General features: G+C 48.3%; 9 non-coding genes and 12 pseudogenes across 9 annotated transcripts; all 21 read right to left on the bottom strand.

Moving 5' to 3' along the window:
• Positions 1–172: 172 nt before the first annotated feature.
• LOC144890241 (5S ribosomal RNA) lies at positions 173–336 on the bottom strand (annotated as a pseudogene).
• A 730-nt stretch (positions 337–1,066) lies between these two features.
• On the bottom strand, positions 1,067–1,185 carry LOC144890311 (5S ribosomal RNA; annotated as a pseudogene).
• A 728-nt stretch (positions 1,186–1,913) lies between these two features.
• Positions 1,914–2,032, bottom strand: LOC144890026 (5S ribosomal RNA). The gene has a single exon (XR_013622220.1). It is a non-coding gene; the product is annotated as a 5S ribosomal RNA (ribosomal RNA).
• A 718-nt stretch (positions 2,033–2,750) lies between these two features.
• LOC144890307 (5S ribosomal RNA) lies at positions 2,751–2,913 on the bottom strand (annotated as a pseudogene).
• A 730-nt stretch (positions 2,914–3,643) lies between these two features.
• Positions 3,644–3,762, bottom strand: LOC144890309 (5S ribosomal RNA; annotated as a pseudogene).
• A 712-nt stretch (positions 3,763–4,474) lies between these two features.
• LOC144890357 (5S ribosomal RNA) lies at positions 4,475–4,593 on the bottom strand. Its single transcript, XR_013622311.1, has one exon. It is a non-coding gene; the product is annotated as a 5S ribosomal RNA (ribosomal RNA).
• Positions 4,594–5,311: 718 nt separating this feature from the next.
• Positions 5,312–5,430, bottom strand: LOC144890342 (5S ribosomal RNA; annotated as a pseudogene).
• Positions 5,431–6,160: 730 nt separating this feature from the next.
• Positions 6,161–6,279, bottom strand: LOC144890130 (5S ribosomal RNA; annotated as a pseudogene).
• Positions 6,280–6,995: 716 nt separating this feature from the next.
• Positions 6,996–7,114, bottom strand: LOC144889969 (5S ribosomal RNA). Its single transcript, XR_013622182.1, has one exon. It is a non-coding gene; the product is annotated as a 5S ribosomal RNA (ribosomal RNA).
• A 730-nt stretch (positions 7,115–7,844) lies between these two features.
• Positions 7,845–7,963, bottom strand: LOC144890281 (5S ribosomal RNA; annotated as a pseudogene).
• A 728-nt stretch (positions 7,964–8,691) lies between these two features.
• LOC144890221 (5S ribosomal RNA) lies at positions 8,692–8,811 on the bottom strand (annotated as a pseudogene).
• A 716-nt stretch (positions 8,812–9,527) lies between these two features.
• LOC144889968 (5S ribosomal RNA) lies at positions 9,528–9,646 on the bottom strand. Its single transcript, XR_013622180.1, has one exon. It is a non-coding gene; the product is annotated as a 5S ribosomal RNA (ribosomal RNA).
• A 728-nt stretch (positions 9,647–10,374) lies between these two features.
• Positions 10,375–10,493, bottom strand: LOC144890079 (5S ribosomal RNA). The gene has a single exon (XR_013622279.1). It is a non-coding gene; the product is annotated as a 5S ribosomal RNA (ribosomal RNA).
• Positions 10,494–11,209: 716 nt separating this feature from the next.
• LOC144890345 (5S ribosomal RNA) lies at positions 11,210–11,346 on the bottom strand (annotated as a pseudogene).
• Positions 11,347–12,076: 730 nt separating this feature from the next.
• Positions 12,077–12,195, bottom strand: LOC144889999 (5S ribosomal RNA). The gene has a single exon (XR_013622193.1). It is a non-coding gene; the product is annotated as a 5S ribosomal RNA (ribosomal RNA).
• A 718-nt stretch (positions 12,196–12,913) lies between these two features.
• LOC144890208 (5S ribosomal RNA) lies at positions 12,914–13,032 on the bottom strand (annotated as a pseudogene).
• Positions 13,033–14,743: 1,711 nt separating this feature from the next.
• On the bottom strand, positions 14,744–14,862 carry LOC144890217 (5S ribosomal RNA; annotated as a pseudogene).
• Positions 14,863–15,580: 718 nt separating this feature from the next.
• LOC144889967 (5S ribosomal RNA) lies at positions 15,581–15,699 on the bottom strand. The gene has a single exon (XR_013622179.1). It is a non-coding gene; the product is annotated as a 5S ribosomal RNA (ribosomal RNA).
• A 717-nt stretch (positions 15,700–16,416) lies between these two features.
• On the bottom strand, positions 16,417–16,542 carry LOC144890351 (5S ribosomal RNA; annotated as a pseudogene).
• A 728-nt stretch (positions 16,543–17,270) lies between these two features.
• On the bottom strand, positions 17,271–17,389 carry LOC144890016 (5S ribosomal RNA). Its single transcript, XR_013622209.1, has one exon. It is a non-coding gene; the product is annotated as a 5S ribosomal RNA (ribosomal RNA).
• Positions 17,390–18,123: 734 nt separating this feature from the next.
• LOC144890025 (5S ribosomal RNA) lies at positions 18,124–18,242 on the bottom strand. The gene has a single exon (XR_013622219.1). It is a non-coding gene; the product is annotated as a 5S ribosomal RNA (ribosomal RNA).
• Positions 18,243–19,698: the final 1,456 nt, after the last annotated feature.

Here is a 19,698-nt window from a genome sequence, read left to right as displayed (position 1 = left end):
AATACTGGTGGGTTGAGTACCCGTGGTAGTAAGTAGACGTGGTAGGCTGGTAGTAGCGGCAGTTGTCGTCGAAGACTAGCAGTGGCGCGGCAAAAAGTAAATTACCATCAAGCGCATCAGTCAGCGCAAATTGCAGACACTCAAAACAAGACCACACCCGACAGCAGAAAAAAGCCTACAACACCCGGTATTCCCAGGCAGTCGCCCATCCAGGTACGATCCAGGCCCGAACCTGCTTAGCTTCCGAGATCAGACGAGATCGATCCGGGCCCGAACCTGCTTAGCTTCCGAGACTTAGACGAGATCGGGCGTATTCAGGGTGGTATGATCGTAGGCAACAACAGAGTCTCTTTGGATGTTTATAAAGGATCGATAATGTTTCTCAAGTGAGAGTCTCGTTCCCTCCGCCACCCAACGTGCATGGAGGTGATGTTTTCACACCTGTCTGTCTGTTTGCTTGTCTGTCCGTTTTTGAACAAGATATCTCACAAAATTGCAGACGGATTCGGGCAAAAATTTGCAGCAGTATGGCATCTGTGACAAGGAAGAAATGTTTCCATTTTGGTAAAGATCCGGATTCGGATCCGGCTCCGAGAAATGTTTTGACTGATTCTTCACCATTGGGAGATTGGTTCAAAAACGATACACAGCAGGAAATCTCAAAAGGTTGTCGACGGATTTGGAGGAAACTTTGTGGACTGTTTGGGTGTCTTACAAGGATGATTCGATTCGATTTTGTTGAAGATCTGAATGTGGATTCGACATGAGAATTCTTTATTTTAGTAGTAGGAGTGGCAGTAGTCGTGGGAGTCGTCGTCGAGAAGGAGTGGCACTGGAAGGCCAGTCGAACTCACAGTAGCGGCACTGGTAGTCGTAGGCAAGTAGTAGTATACAAATACTGGTGGGGTGAGTACCCGTGGTAGTAAGTAGACGTGGTTAGCTGGTAGTAGCGGCAGTTGTAGTCGAAGACTAGCAGTGGCGCGGCAAAAAGTAAATTACCATCAAGCGCATCAGTCAGCGCAAATTGCAGACACTCAAAACAAGACCACACCCGACAGCAGAAAAAAGCCGACAACACCCGGTATTCCCAGGCAGTCGCCCATCCAGGTACGACCCGGGCCCGAACCTGGTTAGGTTCCGAGATCAGCAGAGATCGGGTGTATTCAGGGTGGTATGATCGTAGGCAACAACAGAGTCTCTTTGGATGTTTATAAAGGATCGATAATGTTTCTCAAGTGAGAGCCCCGTTCCCGCCGCCACCCAAGGTGCATGGAGGTGATGTTTTCACACCTGTCTGTCTGTTTGCTTGTCTGTCCGTTTTTGAACAAGATATCACAAAATTGCAGACGGATTCGGGCAAAATTTGGCAGCAGTGCGACATCTGTGACAAGGAAGAAATGTTTCCATTTTGGTGAAGATCCGGATTCGGATCCGGCTCCGAGAAATATTTTGACTGATTCTTCACCATTGGGAGATTGGTTCAAAAACGATACACAGCAGGAAATCTCAAAAGGTTGTCGACGGATTTGGAAGAAACGAGGTGGACTGTTTGGGGGTATTACATGGATGATTCGATTCGATTTTGGTGAAGATCTGAATGTGGATTCGACATGAGAATACTTTATTTTAGTAGTAGGAGTGGCAGTAGTCGTGGGAGTTGTCGTCGAGAAGGAGTGGCACTGGAAGGCCAGTCGAACTCACAGTAGCGGCAATGGTAGTCGTAGGCAAGTAGTAGTATACAAATACTGGTGGGGTGAGTACCCGTGGTAGTAAGTAGACGTGGTTAGCTGGTAGTAGCGGCAGTTGTAGTCGAAGACTAGCAGCGGCGCGGCAAAAACTAAATTACCATCAAGCGCATCAGTCAGCACAAATTGCAGACACTCGAAACAAGACCACACCCGACAGCAGAAAAAAGCCTACAACACCCGGTGTTCCCAGGCAGTCTCCCATCCAGGTACTAACCGGGCCCGAACCGGCTTAGCTTCCGAGATCAGACGAGATCGGGCGTATTCAGGGTGGTATGATCGTAGGCAACAACAGATTCGCTTTGGATGTTCATAAAGGATCGATTTTTAATGTTTCTCAAGTGAGAGCCTCGTTCCCCCCACCACCCAAGGTGCATGGAGGTGATGTTTTCACACCTGTCTGTCCGTTTTTGAACAAGACATCTCACAAAATTGCCGACGGATTCGGGCGAAATTTGGCAGCAATGTGGCATCTGTGACAAGGAAGAAATGTTTCCATTTTGGTGAGGATCCGGATTCAGATCCGGCTCCGAGAAATATTTTGACTGATTCTTCACCATTGGGAGATTGGTTCAAAAACGACACACAGCAGGAAATCTCAAAAGGTTGTCGACGGATTTGGACGAAACTTGGTGGACTGTTTGGGGGTATTACACGGATGATTCGATTCGATTTTGGTGAATATCTAAATGTGGATTCGACATGAGAATTCTTTATTTTTGTAGTAGGAGCGGCAGTAGTCGTGGGAGTCGTCATCGAGAAGGATTGGCACTGGAAGGCCAGTCGTACTCACAGTAACGGCACTGGTAGTCGTAGGCAAGCAGTAGTATACAAATACTGGTGGGGTGAGTACCCGTGGTAGTAAGTAGACGTGGTAGGCTGGTAGTAGCGGCAGTTGTCGTCGAAGACTAGCAGTGGCGCGGCAAAAAGTAAATTACCATCAAGCGCATCAGTCAGCGCAAATTGCAGACACTCAAAACAAGACCACACCCGACAGCAGAAAAAAGCCTACAACACCCGGTATTCCCAGACAGTCGCCCATCCAGGTACTATCCGGGCTCGAACCTGCTTAGCTTCCGAGATCAGACGAGATCGATCCGGGCCCGAACCTGCTTAGCTTCCGAGATTAGACGAGATCGGGCGTATTCAGGGTGGTATGATCGTAGGCAACAACAGAGTCTCTTTGGATGTTTATAAAGGATCGATAATGTTTCTCAAGTGAGAGTCTCTTTCCCTCCGCCACCCAACGTGCATGGAGGTGATGTTTTCACACCTGTCTGTCTGTTTGCTTGTCTGTCCGTTTTTGAACAAGATATCTCACAAAATTGCAGACGGATTCGGGCAAAATTTTGCAGCAGTATGGCATCTGTGACAAGGAAGAAATGTTTCCATTTTGGTAAAGATCCGGATTCGGATCCGGCTCCGAGAAATATTTTGACTGATTCTTCACCATTGGGAGATTGGTTCAAAAACGATACACAGCAGGAAATCTCAAAAGGTTGTCGACGGATTTGGAGGAAACTTTGTGGACTGTTTGGGTGTCTTACAAGGATGATTCGATTCGATTTTGTTGAAGATCTGAATGTGGATTCGACATGAGAATTCTTTATTTTAGTAGTAGGAGTGGCAGTAGTCGTGGGAGTCGTCGTCGAGAAGGAGTGGCACTGGAAGGCCAGTCGAACTCACAGTAGCGGCACTGGTAGTCGTAGGCAAGTAGTAGTATACAAATACTGGTGGGGTGAGTACCCGTGGTAGTAAGTAGACGTGGTTAGCTGGTAGTAGCGGCAGTTGTAGTCGAAGACTAGCAGTGGCGCGGCAAAAAGTAAATTACCATCAAGCGCATCAGTCAGCGCAAATTGCAGACACTCAAAACAAGACCACACCCGACAGCAGAAAAAAGCCGACAACACCCGGTATTCCCAGGCAGTCGCCCATCCAGGTACGACCCGGGCCCGAACCTGGTTAGGTTCCGAGATCAGCAGAGATCGGGTGTATTCAGGGTGGTATGATCGTAGGCAACAACAGAGTCTCTTTGGATGTTTATAAAGGATCGATTAATGTTTCTCAAGTGAGAGCCTCGTTCCCTCCACCACCAAAGGTGCATGGAGGTGATGTTTTCACACCTGTCTGTCTGTTTGCTTGTCTGTCCGTTTTTGAACAAGATATCTCACAAAATTGCAGACGGATTCGGGCAAAATTTGGCAGCAGTGTGGCATCTGTGACAAGGAAGAAATGTTTCCATTTTGGTGAAGATCCGGATTCGGATCCGGCTCCGAGAAATATTTTGACTGATTCTTCACCATTGGGAGATTGGTTCAAAAACGATACACAGCAGGAAATCTCAAAAGGTTGTCGACGGATTTGGAGGAAACTTGGTGGACTGTTTGGGTGTCTTACAAGGATGATTCGATTCGATTTTGTTGAAGATCTGAATGTGGATTCGACATGAGAATTCTTTATTTTAGTAGTAGGAGTGGCAGTAGTCGTGGGAGTCGTCGTCGAGAAGGAGTGGCACTGGAAGGCGGCACTGGTAGTCGTAGGCAAGCAGTAGTATACAAATACTGGTGGGGTGAGTACCCGTGGTAGTAAGTAGACGTGGTTAGCTGGTAGTAGCGGCAGTTGTAGTCGAAGACGAGCAGTGGCGCGGCAAAAACTAAATTACCATCAAGCGCATCAGTCAGCCCAAATTGCAGACACTCGAAACAAGACCACACCCGACAGCAGAAAAAAGCCTACAACACCCGGTGTTCCCAGGCAGTCTCCCATCCAGGTACTAACCGGGCCCGAACCTGCTTAGCTTCCGAGATCAGACGAGATCGGGCGTATTCAGGGTGGTATGATCGTAGGCAACAACAGATTCTCTTTGGATGTTCATAAAGGATCGATTTATAATGTTTCTCAAGTGAGAGCCTCGTTCCCTCCACCACCCAAGGTGCATGGAGGTGATGTTATCACACCTGTCTGTTCGTTTTTGAACAAGACATCTCACAAAATTGCCGACGGTTTCGGGCGAAATTTGGCAGCAATGTGGCATCTGTGACAAGACAGAAATGTTTCCATTTTGGTGAAGATCCGGATTCGGATCCGGCTCCGAGAAATATTTTGACTGATTCTTCACCATTGGGAGATTGGTTCAAAAACGACACACAGCAGGAAATCTCAAAAGGTTGTAGACGGATTTGGACGAAACTTGGTGGACTGTTTGGGGGTATTACACGGATGATTCGATTCGATATTGGTGAAGATCTAAATGTGGATTCGACATGAGAATTCTTTATTTTTGTAGTAGGAGCGGCAGTCGTCGTGGGAGTCGTCTTCGAGAAGGATTGGCACTGGAAGGCCAGTCGTACTCACAGTAACGGCACTGGTAGTCGTAGGCAAGCAGTAGTATACAAATACTGGTGGGGTGAGTACCCGTGGTAGTAAGTAGACGTGGTAGGCTGGTAGTAGCGGCAGTTGTCGTCGAAGACTAGCAGTGGCGCGGCAAAAAGTAAATTACCATCAAGCGCATCAGTCAGCGCAAATTGCAGACACTCAAAACAAGACCACACCCGACAGCAGAAAAAAGCCGACAACACCCGGTATTCCCAGGCAGTCGCCCATCCAGGTACGATCCGGGACCGAACCTGCATAGTTTCCAAGGTCAGACGAGATCGGGCGTATTCAGGGTGGTATGATCGTAGGCAACAACAGAGTCTCTTTGGATGTTTGTTAAGGATCGATAATGTTTCTCAAGTGAGAGGCCCGTTCCCGCCGCCACCCAAGGTGCATGGAGGTGATGTTTTCACACCTGTCTGTCTGTTTGCTTGTCTGTCCGTTTTTGAACAAGATATCTCACAAAATTGCAGACGGATTCGGGCAAAATTTGGCAGCAGTGTGGCATCTGTGACAAGGAAGAAATGTTTCCATTTTGGTGAAGATCCGGATTCGGATCCGGCTCCGAGAAATATTTTGACGGATTCTTCACCATTGGGAGATTGGTTCAAAAACGAGACACAGCAGGAAATCTCAAAAGGTTGTCGACGGATTTGGACGTAACGAGGTGGACTGTTTGGGGGTTTTACATGGATGATTCGATTCGATTTTGGTGAAGATCTGAATGTGGATTCGACATGAGAATTCTTTATTTTAGTAGTAGGAGTGGCAGTAGTCGTGGGAGTCGTCGTCGAGAAGGAGTGGCACTGGAAGGCCAGTCGAACTCACAGTAGCGGCACTGGTAGTCGTAGGCAAGCAGTAGTATACAAATAATGGTGGGGTGAGTACCCGTGGTAGTAAGTAGACGTGGTTAGCTGGTAGTAGCGGCAGTTGTAGTCGAAGACTAGCAGTGGCGCGGCAAAAACTAAATTTCCATCAAGCGCATCAGTCAGCGCAAATTGCAGACACTCGAAACAAGACCACACCCGACAGCAGAAAAAAGCCTGCAACACCTGGTGTTCCCAGGCAGTCTCCCATCCAGGTACTAAACGGGCCCGAACCTGCTTAGCTTCCGAGATCAGATGAGATCGGGCGTATTCAGGGTGGCATGATCCTAGGCAACAACAGATTCTCTTTGGATGTTCATAAAGGATCGATTTTTAATGTTTCTCAAGTGAGAGCCTCGTTCCCTCCACCACCCAAGGTGCATGGAGGTGATGTTTTCACACCTGTCTGTCCGTTTTTGAACAAGACATCTCACAAAATTGCCGACGGATTCGGGCGAAATTTGGCAGCAATGTGGCATCTGTGACAAGGAAGAAATGTTTCCATTTTGGTGAGGATCCGGATTCGGATCCGGCTCCGAGAAATATTTTGACTGATTCTTCACCATTGGGAGATTGGTTCAAAAACGACACAGCAGGAAATCTCAAAAGGTTGTCGACGGATTTGGACGAAACTTGGTGGACTGTTTGGGGGTATTACACGGATGATTCGATTCGATTTTGGTGAATATCTAAATGTGGATTCGACATGAGAATTCTTTATTTTTGTAGTAGGAGCGGCAGTAGTCGTGGGAGTCGTCATCGAGAAGGATTGGCACTGGAAGGCCAGTCGTACTCACAGTAACGGCACTGGTAGTCGTAGGCAAGCAGTAGTATACAAATACTGGTGGGGTGAGTACCCGTGGTAGTAAGTAGACGTGGTAGGCTGGTAGTAGCGGCAGTTGTCGTCGAAGACTAGCAGTGGCGCGGCAAAAAGTAAATTACCATCAAGCGCATCAGTCAGCGCAAATTGCAGACACTCAAAACAAGCCCACACCCGACAGCAGAAAAAAGCCTACAACACCCGGTATTCCCAGGCAGTCGCCCATCCAGGTACTATCCGGGCCCGAACCTGCTTAGCTTCCGAGATCAGACGAGATCGGGCGTATTCAGGGTGGTATGATCGTAGGCAACAACAGAGTCTCTTTGGATGTTTATAAAGGATCGATAATGTTTCTCAAGTGAGAGTCTCGTTCCCTCCGCCACCCAACGTGCATGGAGGTGATGTTTTCACACCTGTCTGTCTGTTTGCTTGTCTGTCCGTTTTTGAACAAGATATCTCACAAAATTGCAGACGGATTCGGGCAAAATTTGGCAGCAGTGTGGCATCTGTGACAAGGAAGAAATGTTTCCATTTTGGTGAAGATCCGGATTCGGATCCGGCTCAGAGAAATATTTTGACTGATTCTTCACCATTGGGAGATTGGTTCAAAAACGATACAGAGCAGGAAATCTCAAAAGGTTGTCGACGGATTTGGAGGAAACTTGGTGGACTGTTTGGGTGTCTTACAAGGATGATTCGATTCGATTTTGTTGAAGATCTGAATGTGGATTCGACATGAGAATTCTTTATTTTAGTAGTAGGAGTGGCAGTAGTCGTGGGAGTCGTCGTCGAGAAGGAGTGGCACTGGAAGGCCAGTCGAACTCACAGTGGCGGCACTGGTAGTCGTAGGCAAGTAGTAGTATACAAATACTGGTGGGGTGAGTACCCGTGGTAGTAAGTAGACGTGGTTAGCTGGTAGTAGCGGCAGTTGTAGTCGAAGACTAGCAGTGGCGCGGCAAAAACTAAATTACCATCAAGCGCATCAGTCAGCGCAAATTGCAGACACTCGAAACAAGACCACACCCGACAGCAGAAAAAAGCCTACAACACCCGGTGTTCCCAGGCAGTCTCCCATCCAGGTATTAACCGGGCCCGAACCTGCTAAGCTTCCGAGATCAGCCGAGATCGGGCGTATTCAGGGTGGTATGATCGTAGGGAACAATGGAGTCTCTTTGGATGTTTATAAAGGATCGATAATGTTTCTCAAGTGAGAGCCCCGTTCCCGCCGCCACCCAAGGTGCATGGAGGTGATGTTTTCACACCTGTCTGTCTGTTTGCTTGTCTGTCCGTTTTTGAACAAGATATCACAAAATTGCAGACGGATTCGGGCAAAATTTGGCAGCAGTGTGGCATCTGTGACAAGGAAGAAATGTTTCCATTTTGGTGAAGATCCGGATTCGGATCCGGCTCCGAGAAATATTTTGACTGATTCTTCACCATTGGGAGATTGGTTCAAAAACGATACACAGCAGGAAATCTCAAAAGGTTGTCGACGGATTTGGACGAAACGAGGTGGACTGTTTGGGGGTTTTACATGGATGATTCGATTCGATTTTGGTGAAGATCTGAATGTGGATTCGACATGAGAATTCTTTATTTTAGTAGTAGGAGTGGCAGTAGTCGTGGGAGTCGTCGTCGAGAAGGAGTGGCACTGGAAGGCCAGTCGAACTCACAGTAGCGGCACTGGTAGTCGTAGGCAAGCAGTAGTATACAAATAATGGTGGGGTGAGTACCCGTGGTAGTAAGTAGACGTGGTTAGCTGGTAGTAGCGGCAGTTGTAGTCGAAGACTAGCAGTGGCGCGGCAAAAACTAAATTTCCATCAAGCGCATCAGTCAGCGCAAATTGCAGACACTCGAAACAAGACCACACCCGACAGCAGAAAAAAGCCTGCAACACCCGGTGTTCCCAGGCAGTCTCCTCATCCAGGTACTAACCGGGCCCGAACCTGCTTAGCTTCCGAGATCAGACGAGATCGGGCGTATTCAGGGTGGTATGATCCTAGGCAACAACAGATTCTCTTTGGATGTTCATAAAGGATCGAGTTTTAATGTTTCTCAAGTGAGAGCCTCGTTCCCTCCACCACCCAAGGTGCATGGAGGTGATGTTTTCACACCTGTCTGTCCGTTTTTGAACAAGACATCTCACAAAATTGCCGACGGATTCGGGCGAAATTTGGCAGCAATGTGGCATCTGTGACAAGGAAGAAATGTTTCCATTTTGGTGAGGATCCGGATTCGGATCCGGCTCCGAGAAATATTTTGACTGATTCTTCACCATTGGGAGATTGGTTCAAAAACGACACAGCAGGAAATCTCAAAAGGTTGTCGACGGATTTGGACGAAACTTGGTGGACTGTTTGGGGGTATTACACGGATGATTCGATTCGATTTTGGTGAATATCTAAATGTGGATTCGACATGAGAATTCTTTATTTTTGTAGTAGGAGCGGCAGTAGTCGTGGGAGTCGTCATCGAGAAGGATTGGCACTGGAAGGCCAGTCGTACTCACAGTAACGGCACTGGTAGTCGTAGGCAAGCAGTAGTATACAAATACTGGTGGGGTGAGTACCCGTGGTAGTAAGTAGACGTGGTAGGCTGGTAGTAGCGGCAGTTGTCGTCGAAGACTAGCAGTGGCGCGGCAAAAAGTAAATTACCATCAAGCGCATCAGTCAGCGCAAATTGCAGACACTCAAAACAAGACCACACCCGACAGCAGAAAAAAGCCTACAACACCCGGTATTCCCAGGCAGTCGCCCATCCAGGTACTATCCGGGCCCGAACCTGCTTAGCTTCCGAGATCAGACGAGATCGGGCGTATTCAGGGTGGTATGATCGTAGGCAACAACAGAGTCTCTTTGGATGTTTATAAAGGATCGATAATGTTTCTCAAGTGAGAGTCTCGTTCCCTCCGCCACCCAACGTGCATGGAGGTGATGTTTTCACACCTGTCTGTCTGTTTGCTTGTCTGTCCGTTTTTGAACAAGATATCACAAAATTGCAGACGGATTCGGGCAAAATTTGGCAGCAGTGTGGCATCTGTGACAAGGAAGAAATGTTTCCATTTTGGTGAAGATCCGGATTCGGATCCGGCTCCGAGAAATATTTTGACTGATTCTTCACCATTGGGAGATTGGTTCAAAAACGATACACAGCAGGAAATCTCAAAAGGTTGTCGACGGATTTGGACGAAACGAGGTGGACTGTTTGGGGGTTTTACATGGATGATTCGATTCGATTTTGGTGAAGATCTGAATGTGGATTCGACATGAGAATTCTTTATTTTAGTAGTAGGAGTGGCAGTAGTCGTGGGAGTCGTCGTCGAGAAGGAGTGGCACTGGAAGGCCAGTCGAACTCACAGTAGCGGCACTGGTAGTCATAGGCAAGCAGTAGTATACAAATAATGGTGGGGTGAGTACCCGTGGTAGTAAGTAGACGTGGTTAGCTGGTAGTAGCGGCAGTTGTAGTCGAAGACTAGCAGTGGCGCGGCAAAAACTAAATTTCCATCAAGCGCATCAGTCAGCGCAAATTGCAGACACTCGAAACAAGACCACACCCGACAGCAGAAAAAAGCCTGCAACACCCGGTGTTCCCAGGCAGTCTCCCATCCAGGTACTAACCGGGCCCGAACCTGCTTAGCTTCCGAGATCAGACGAGATCGGGCGTATTCAGGGTGGTATGATCCTAGGCAACAACAGATTCTCTTTGGATGTTCATAAAGGATCGAGTTTTAATGTTTCTCAAGTGAGAGCCTCGTTCCCTCCACCACCCAAGGTGCATGGAGGTGATGTTTTCACACCTGTCTGTCCGTTTTTGAACAAGACATCTCACAAAATTGCCGACGGATTCGGGCGAAATTTGGCAGCAATGTGGCATCTGTGACAAGGAAGAAATGTTTCCATTTTGGTGAGGATCCGGATTCGGATCCGGCTCCGAGAAATATTTTGACTGATTCTTCACCATTGGGAGATTGGTTCAAAAACGACACAGCAGGAAATCTCAAAAGGTTGTCGACGGATTTGGACGAAACTTGGTGGACTGTTTGGGGGTATTACACGGATGATTCGATTCGATTTTGGTGAATATCTAAATGTGGATTCGACATGAGAATTCTTTATTCTTGTAGTAGGAGCGGCAGTAGTCGTGGGAGTCGTCATCGAGAAGGATTGGCACTGGAAGGCCAGTCGTACTCACAGTAACGGCACTGGTAGTCGTAGGCAAGCAGTAGTATACAAATACTGGTGGGGTGAGTACCCGTGGTAGTAAGTAGACGTGGTAGGCTGGTAGTAGCGGCAGTTGTCGTCGAAGACTAGCAGTGGCGCGGCAAAAAGTAAATTACCATCAAGCGCATCAGTCAGCGCAAATTGCAGACACTCAAAACAAGACCACACCCGACAGCAGAAAAAAGCCTACAACACCCGGTATTCCCAGGCAGTCGCCCATCCAGGTACTATCCGGGCCCGATACTATCCGGGCCCGAACCTGCTTAGCTTCCGAGAACTCAGACGAGATCGGGCGTATTCAGGGTGGTATGATCGTCGGCAACAACAGAGTCTCTTTGGATGTTTATAAAGGATCGATAATGTTTCTCAAGTGAGAGTCTCGTTCCCTCCGCCACCCAACGTGCATGGAGGTGATGTTTTCACACCTGTCTGTCTGTTTGCTTGTCTGTCCGTTTTTGAACAAGATATCTCACAAAATTGCAGACGGATTCGGGCAAAATTTAGCAGCAGTATGGCATCTGTGACAAGGAAGAAATGTTTCCATTTTGGTGAAGATCCGGATTCGGATCCGGCTCCGAGAAATATTTTGACTGATTATTCACCATTGGGAGATTGGTTCAAAAACGATACAGAGCAGGAAATCTCAAAAGGTTGTCGACGGATTTGGCGGAAACTTTGTGGACTGTTTGGGTGTCTTACAAGGATGATTCGATTCGATTTTGTTGAAGATCTGAATGTGGATTCGACATGAGAATTCTTTATTTTAGTAGTAGGAGTGGCAGTAGTCGTGGGAGTCGTCGTCGAGAAGGAGTGGCACTGGAAGGCCAGTCGAACTCACAGTGGCGGCACTGGTAGTCGTAGGCAAGTAGTAGTATACAAATACTGGTGGGGTGAGTACCCGTGGTAGTAAGTAGACGTGGTTAGCTGGTAGTAGCGGCAGTTGTAGTCGAAGACTAGCAGTGGCGCGGCAAAAACTAAATTACCATCAAGCGCATCAGTCAGCGCAAATTGCAGACACTCGAAACAAGACCACACCCGACAGCAGAAAAAAGCCTACAACACCCGGTGTTCCCAGGCAGTCTCCCATCGAGGTACTAACCGGGCCCGAACCTGCTTAGCTTCCGAGATCAGACGAGATCGGGCGTATTCAGGGTGGTATGATCGTAGGCAACAGCAGATTCTCTTTGGATGTTCATAAAGGATCGATTTATAATGTTTCTCAAGTGAGAGCCTCGTTCCCTCCACCACCCAAGGTGCATGGAGGTGATGTTTTCACACCTGTCTGTCCGTTTTTGAACAAGACATCTCACAAAATTGCCGACGGATTCGGGCGAAATTTGGCAGCAATGTGGCATCTGTGACAAGGAAGAAATGTTTCCATTTTGGTGAGGATCTGGATTCGGATCCGTCTCCGAGAAATATTTTGACTGATTCTTCACCATTGGGAGATTGGTTCAAAAACGACACACAGCAGGAAATCTCAAAAGGTTGTCGACGGATTTGGACGAAACTTGGTGGACTGTTTGGGGATATTACACGGATGATTCGATTCGATTTTGGTGAATATCTAAATGTGAATTCGACATGAGAATTCTTTATTTTTGTAGTAGGAGCGGCAGTAGTCGTGGGAGTCGTCATCGAGAAGGATTGGCACTTGAAGGCCAGTCGAACTCACAGTAACGGCACTGGTAGTCGTAGGCAAGCAGTAGTATACAAATACTGGTGGGGTGAGTACCCGTGGTAGTAAGTAGACGTGGTAGGCTGGTAGTAGCAGCAGTTGTCGTCGAAGACTCGCAGTGGCGCGGCAAAAAGTAAATTACCATCAAGCGCATCAGTCAGCGCAAATTGCAGACACTCAAAACAAGACCACACCCGACAGCAGAAAAAAGCCGACAACACCCGGTATTCCCAGGCAGTCGCCCATCCAGGTAAGATCCGGGCCCGAACCTGCTTCGCTTCCGAGATCAGACGAGATCGGGCGTATTCAGGGTGGTATGATCGTAGGCAACAACAGAGCCTCTTTGGATGTTTATTGTTACGTGGTCCCCTCGGTGACTACCTGGTCTCGGTGACCCCCGGACCGTGAGAGGACCTTCGCCAGCAAGTAGTATTATATATATGAGCTTTCGTAATGCAATCAATAGGAATTCCAATCAAAAGGAAACCCCACACCAAGGATCCGGAATAATCAATGATATATTCCCCGAGCAATCAACCATCAACAATCAACAATCAATATCACAAAGATGTAAACTCATCTACAATACTCTAAGATGGCCATCTTATACATTCCTCACGTGAGCCCCACTCCTGACTCCCTCCGTGGTCAATGTCTCTCACAATGTCTCTCTTCTCCGCACACGGGCGGTTGAACGAACCCCGGGCGGACGTGCTCCAAACGTGCCGTCTCGTACCGGGGACAGCTGCTGCAGCGCACACCTCCTTGCCAAGCCACGGGGCAAAACCCAGCGCGGCTTCCAACGCGCGCGAGGCCCCAAAGTGCGACCCGTACGCGTCCTTGTAGACGGGGCAAAACCAAGCGCGGTTTGCAACGCGCGCGAAGCCCAACGTGCGACCCGTACGCGTCCTTGTAGACGGGGCAAAACCAAGCGCGGTTTGCAACGCGCGCGCGGCCCAACGTGCGACCCGTACGCGTCCTTGTAGACGGGGCAAACTGTGCCGGACGCTTGGTTCCGTGCACGAACTCACGGGGACTTGACGTGTCAAAAGGTAGTTACACGTCCAGGTAACTCCTCTCGCCAGACGGGTTTCGGAACGCCGCTTTGTCCACGCCGCGCAAGGTCGCTTCCACCTTCTTTCGGAGCGGGGCGAGGAAGACCAAGAAGAATACTCGTCCTTTTTTCCTCGTGTCGTTCCTCTTCCGTTTCCGGTCACTTCCGTTTCCGGCCACTGGTTCAGAAGGGCTCCTGACCCTCCAATCACAACAACCCTTAATATACTACACACGGATAAGCAAAGATCTGAATATTAATTCACATAGATATGTAACATTTATAAAGGATCGATAATGTTTCTCAAGTGAGAGCCCCGTTCCCGCCGCCACCCAAGGTGCATGGAGGTGATGTTTTCACACCTGTCTGTCTGTTTGCTTGTCTGTCCGTTTGTGAACAAGATATCACAAAATTGCAGACGGATTCGGGCAAAATTTGGCAGCAGTGTGGCATCTGTGATAAGGAAGAAATGTTTCCATTTTGGTGAAGATCCGGATTCGGATCCGGCTCCGAGAAATATTTTGACTGATTCTTCACCATTGGGAGATTGGTTCAAAAACGATACACAGCAGGAAATCTCAAAAGGTTGTCGACGGATTTGGACGAAACGAGGTGGACTGTTTGGGGGTATTACATGGATGATTCGATTCGATTTTGGTGAAGATCTGAATGTGGATTCGACATGAGAATTCTTTATTTTAGTAGTAGGAGTGGCAGTAGTCGTGGGAGTCGTCGTCGAGAAGGAGTGGCACTGGAAGGCCAGTCGAACTCACAGTAGCGGCACTGGTAGTCGTAGGCAAGTAGTAGTATACAAATACTGGTGGGGTGAGTACCCTTGGTAGTAAGTAGACGTGGTTAGCTGGTAGTAGCGGCAGTTGTAGTCGAAGACTAGCAGTGGCGCGGCAAAAACTAAATTTCCATCAAGCGCATCAGTCAGCGCAAATTGCAGACACTCGAAACAAGACCACACCCGACAGCAGAAAAAAGCCTACAACACCCGGTGTTCCCAGGCAGTCTCCCATCCAGGTACTAACCGGGCCCGAACCGGCTTAGGTTCCGAGATCAAGCGAGATCGGGCGTATTCAGGGTGGTATGATCGTAGGCAACAACAGATTCTCTTTGGATGTTCATAAAGGATCGATTTTTAATGTTTCTCAAGTGAGAGCCTCGTTCCCTCCACCACCCAAGGTGCATGGAGGTGATGTTTTCACACCTGTCTGTCCGTTTTTGAACAAGACATCTCACAAAATTGCCGACGGATTCGGGCGAAATTTGGCAGCAATGTGGCATCTGTGACAAGGAAGAAATGTTTCCATTTTGGTGAGGATCCGGATTCAGATCCGGCTCCGAGAAATATTTTGACTGATTCTTCACCATTGGGAGATTGGTTCAAAAACGACACACAGCAGGAAATCTCAAAAGGTTGTCGACGGATTTGGACGAAACTTGGTGGACTGTTTGGGGGTATTACACGGATGATTCGATTCGATTTTGGTGAATATCTAAATGTGGATTCGACATGAGAATTCTTTATTTTTGTAGTAGGAGCGGCAGTAGTCGTGGGAGTCGTCATCGAGAAGGATTGGCACTGGAAGGCCAGTCGTACTCACAGTAACGGCACTGGTAGTCGTAGGCAAGCAGTAGTATACAAATACTGGTGGGGTGAGTACCCGTGGTAGTAAGTAGACGTGGTAGGCTGGTAGTAGCGGCAGTTGTCGTCGAAGACTAGCAGTGGCGCGGCAAAAAGTAAATTACCATCAAGCGCATCAGTCAGCGCAAATTGCAGACACTCAAAACAAGACCACACCCGACAGCAGAAAAAAGCCTACAACACCCGGTATTCCCAGGCAGTCGCCCATCCAGGTACTATCCGGGCCCGAACCTGCTTAGCTTCCGAGATCAGACGAGATCGGGCGTATTCAGGGTGGTATGATCGTAGGCAACAACAGATTCTCTTTGGATGTTCATAAAGGATCGATTTATAATGTTTCTCAAGTGAGAGCCTCGTTCCCTCCACCACCCAAGGTGCATGGAGGTGATGTTTTCACACCTGTCTGTCCGTTTTTGAACAAGACATCTCACAAAATTGCCGACGGATTCGGGCGAAATTTGGCAGCAATGTGGCATCTGTGACAAGGAAGAAATGTTTCCATTTTGGTGAGGATCCGGATTCGGATCCGTCTCCGAGAAATATTTTGACTGATTCTTCACCATTGGGAGATTGGTTCAAAAACGACACACAGCAGGAAATCTCAAAAGGTTGTCGACGGATTTGGACGAAACTTGGTGGACTGTTTGGGGGTATTACACGGATGATTCGATTCGATTTTGGTGAATATCTAAATGTGAATTCGACATGAGAATTCTTTATTTTTGTAGTAGGAGCGGCAGTAGTCGTGGGAGTCGTCATCGAGAAGGATTGGCACTGGAAGGCCAGTCGAACTCACAGTAACGGCACTGGTAGTCGTAGGCAAGCAGTAGTATACAAATACTGGTGGGTTGAGTACCCGTGGTAGTAAGTAGACGTGGTAGGCTGGTAGTAGCGGCAGTTGTCGTCGAAGACTAGCAGTGGCGCGGCAAAAAGTAAATTACCATCAAGCGCATCAGTCAGCGCAAATTGCAGACACTCAAAACAAGACCACACCCGACAGCAGAAAAAGCCTACAACACCCGGTATTCGGTATTCCCAGGCAGTCGACAATCCAGGTACTATCCGGGCCCGAACCTGCTTCGCTTCCGGGATCAGCCGAGATCGGGCGTATTCAGGGTGGTATGATCGTAGGCAACAACAGAGCCTCTTTGGATGTTTATAAAGGATCGATAATGTTTCTCAAGTGAGAGCCCCGTTCCCGCCGCCACCCAAGGTGCATGGAGGTGATGTTTTCACACCTGGCTGTCTGTTTGCTTGTCTGTCCGTTTTTGAACAAGATATCACAAAATTGCAGACGGATTCGGGCAAAATTTGGCAGCAGTGCGACATCTGTGACAAGGAAGAAATGTTTCCATTTTGGTGAAGATCCGGATTCGGATCCGGCTCCGAGAAATATTTTGACTGATTCTTCACCATTGGGAGATTGGTTCAAAAACGATACACAGCAGGAAATCTCAAAAGGTTGTCGACGGATTTGGAAGAAACGAGGTGGACTGTTTGGGGGTATTACATGGATGATTCGATTCGATTTTGGTGAAGATCTGAATGTGGATTCGACATGAGAATACTTTATTTTAGTAGTAGGAGTGGCAGTAGTCGTGGGAGTCGTCGTCGAGAAGGAGTGGCACTGGAAGGCCAGTCGAACTCACAGTAGCGGCAATGGTAGTCGTAGGCAAGTAGTAGTATACAAATACTGGTGGGGTGAGTACCCGTGGTAGTAAGTAGACGTGGTTAGCTGGTAGTAGCGGCAGTTGTAGTCGAAGACTAGCAGTGGCGCGGCAAAAACTAAATTTCCATCAAGCGCATCAGTCAGCGCAAATTGCAGACACTCGAAACAAGACCACACCCGACAGCAGAAAAAAGCCTACAACACCCGGTGTTCTCAGGCAGTCTCCCATCCAGGTACTAACCGGGCCCGAACCTGCTTAGCTTCCGAGATCAGACGAGATCGGGCGTATTCAGGGTGGTATGATCGTAGGCAACAACAGATTCTCTTTGGATGTTCATAAAGGATCGATTTATAATGTTTCTCAAGTGAGAGCCTCGTTCCCTCCACCACCCAAGGTGCATGGAGGTGATGTTTTCACACCTGTCTGTCTGTTTGCTTGTCTGTCCGTTTTTGAACAAGATATCTCACAAAATTGCAGACGGATTCGGGCAAAATTTGGCAGCAGTGTGGCATCTGTGACAAGGAAGAAATGTTTCCATTTTGGTGAAGATCCGGATTCGGATCCGGCTCCGAGAAATATTTTGACTGATTCTTCACCATTGGGAGATTGGTTCAAAAACGATACAGAGCAGGAAATCTCAAAAGGTTGTCGACGGATTTGGAGGAAACTTGGTGGACTGTTTGGGTGTCTTACAAGGATGATTCGATTCGATTTTGTTGAAGATCTGAATGTGGATTCGACATGAGAATTCTTTATTTTAGTAGTAGGAGTGGCAGTAGTCGTGGGAGTCGTCGTCGAGAAGGAGTGGCACTGGAAGGCCAGTCGAACTCACAGTAGCGGCACTGGTAGTCGTAGGCAAGCAGTAGTATACAAATACTGGTGGGGTGAGTACCCGTGGTAGTAAGTAGACGTGGTTAGCTGGTAGTAGCGGCAGTTGTAGTCGAAGACTAGCAGCGGCGCGGCAAAAACTAAATTACCATCAAGCGCATCAGTCAGCACAAATTGCAGACACTCGAAACAAGACCACACCCGACAGCAGAAAAAAGCCTACAACACCCGGTGTTCCCAGGCAGTCTCCCATCCAGGTACTAACCGGGCCCGAACCGGCTTAGCTTCCGAGATCAGACGAGATCGGGCGTATTCAGGGTGGTATGATCGTAGGCAACAACAGATTCTCTTTGGATTTTTTTTTTTTTTTTTTTTTTTTTTTTTGTATACAAGATCGAGGCTCGTGAAAGAGCAAACATTAATCACACAAAAAGACAAACCGACACACAAAACACAAAAAACAAGGGGAGCGGCAGACAAGATGGGGAGAGAGGGGGGAGGACACAAAAGAGAGGGGGAAGAAGGGGAAGGACACAAACACAACATTTGAGAGCAGGGACATCGGGAGGACTTGGGGGGAGGTGGGAGAGGATTAAAACATATGAACACTGCAAGGACTCTGGGGTGAATTACCGGGGGTAGAAAAGATCAAGGTTTTCGATGGGGGAAGATAAGAGATGGTGGTGAACAGCTGTTTTAAAGACCTGGAGGGAGGAGTGGGATTGAAGGGAGTGGGGGAGTTTGTTCCAGAGGCGGGAGAAAAGGGGAATGAAAGAGTGAAGGTGAGCAGAGAGCCTAGACTTTGGCAGTTTAACCATAAGAGGGTTGCAGGCAGATCTTGTGCGACCTGAAGGAATATTGGGGGGACAGAGCACAGAGAGAGCTGGGGGAGCAAGGCCGGAGAGGAGTCGGTAGAAGACAGAAAGACCACCAACCTGCCTGCGGTGAGTGAGTGAAAGGCCCTCGGCGTTGACTACATCGCAGGAGATTCCAATGATTCTGAAAGCTTTGGCCTCAACAGCGTGAAGCCGAGCAAGGTGTGAGGCAGGAGCACCAGCCCAGAGGGGGGAACAGTATTCCATTGAGCTGCGGATGAAAGCCTTGTATGTGGTGAGGAGCTCAGGTGTGCCAAGGAAGGACTTCGCACGACGGAGGATGCCCAGTCGGCGACTGGCTTTGGAGGCCAGCTTGGAAATGTGGTTTTCCCAAGAAAGATCATGGCAGATAGTGAGACCCAAAAGCTTGAGCGACAGAACTTCTTGGAGAGGATTGTTGAGAAAGTAGATGGGAGGGTTGTCCAGTCGGTCCTTTCGGAGAGACATTGTAAGAGTGTGAGATTTGTCAGGATTGAAAGACATGTTCCACTTGTTTGACCAGTCTGTGATTTTGTCCAGGTCTGCAGAGAGTGAGGAGGCTGCAGACTGCCGATCTGAGGGATGAGGAATGGAGCGACAGAGAGTAGAGTCGTCAGCAAAGAGATAGAGAGGATTTTCAAGAGAGTCAGAGAGATCATTGATGAAGACCAGAAAAAGCACAGGGCCCAGAACACTACCTTGGGGAACTCCAGCCTGAACAGGAAGAGGAGATGAGAGAAACCCATTCAGGGCCACACGTTGACTACGACCAGAGAGGAAGTCCGCCAGCCATGCGTGGAGATTTCCATGGATACCAAAGGAGGAGAGTTTGGAGAGCAGAGCAGGGTGCCAGACCGTATCGAAGGCACGTGAAATGTCAAGGGAGACAGCTCTAATTTCCTGTTTGGCGTTGAGGACCTCCATCCATTGTTGAGAA

Source organism: Myxine glutinosa, chromosome 1 (assembly GCF_964187855.1).
Source record: "Myxine glutinosa chromosome 1, kmMyxGlut1.1, whole genome shotgun sequence".
Lineage (NCBI taxonomy): Eukaryota > Metazoa > Chordata > Myxini > Myxiniformes > Myxinidae > Myxine > Myxine glutinosa.
Note: the sequence above shows the minus strand (reverse complement) of the source record. Positions and strands in the feature narration are given on the sequence as shown.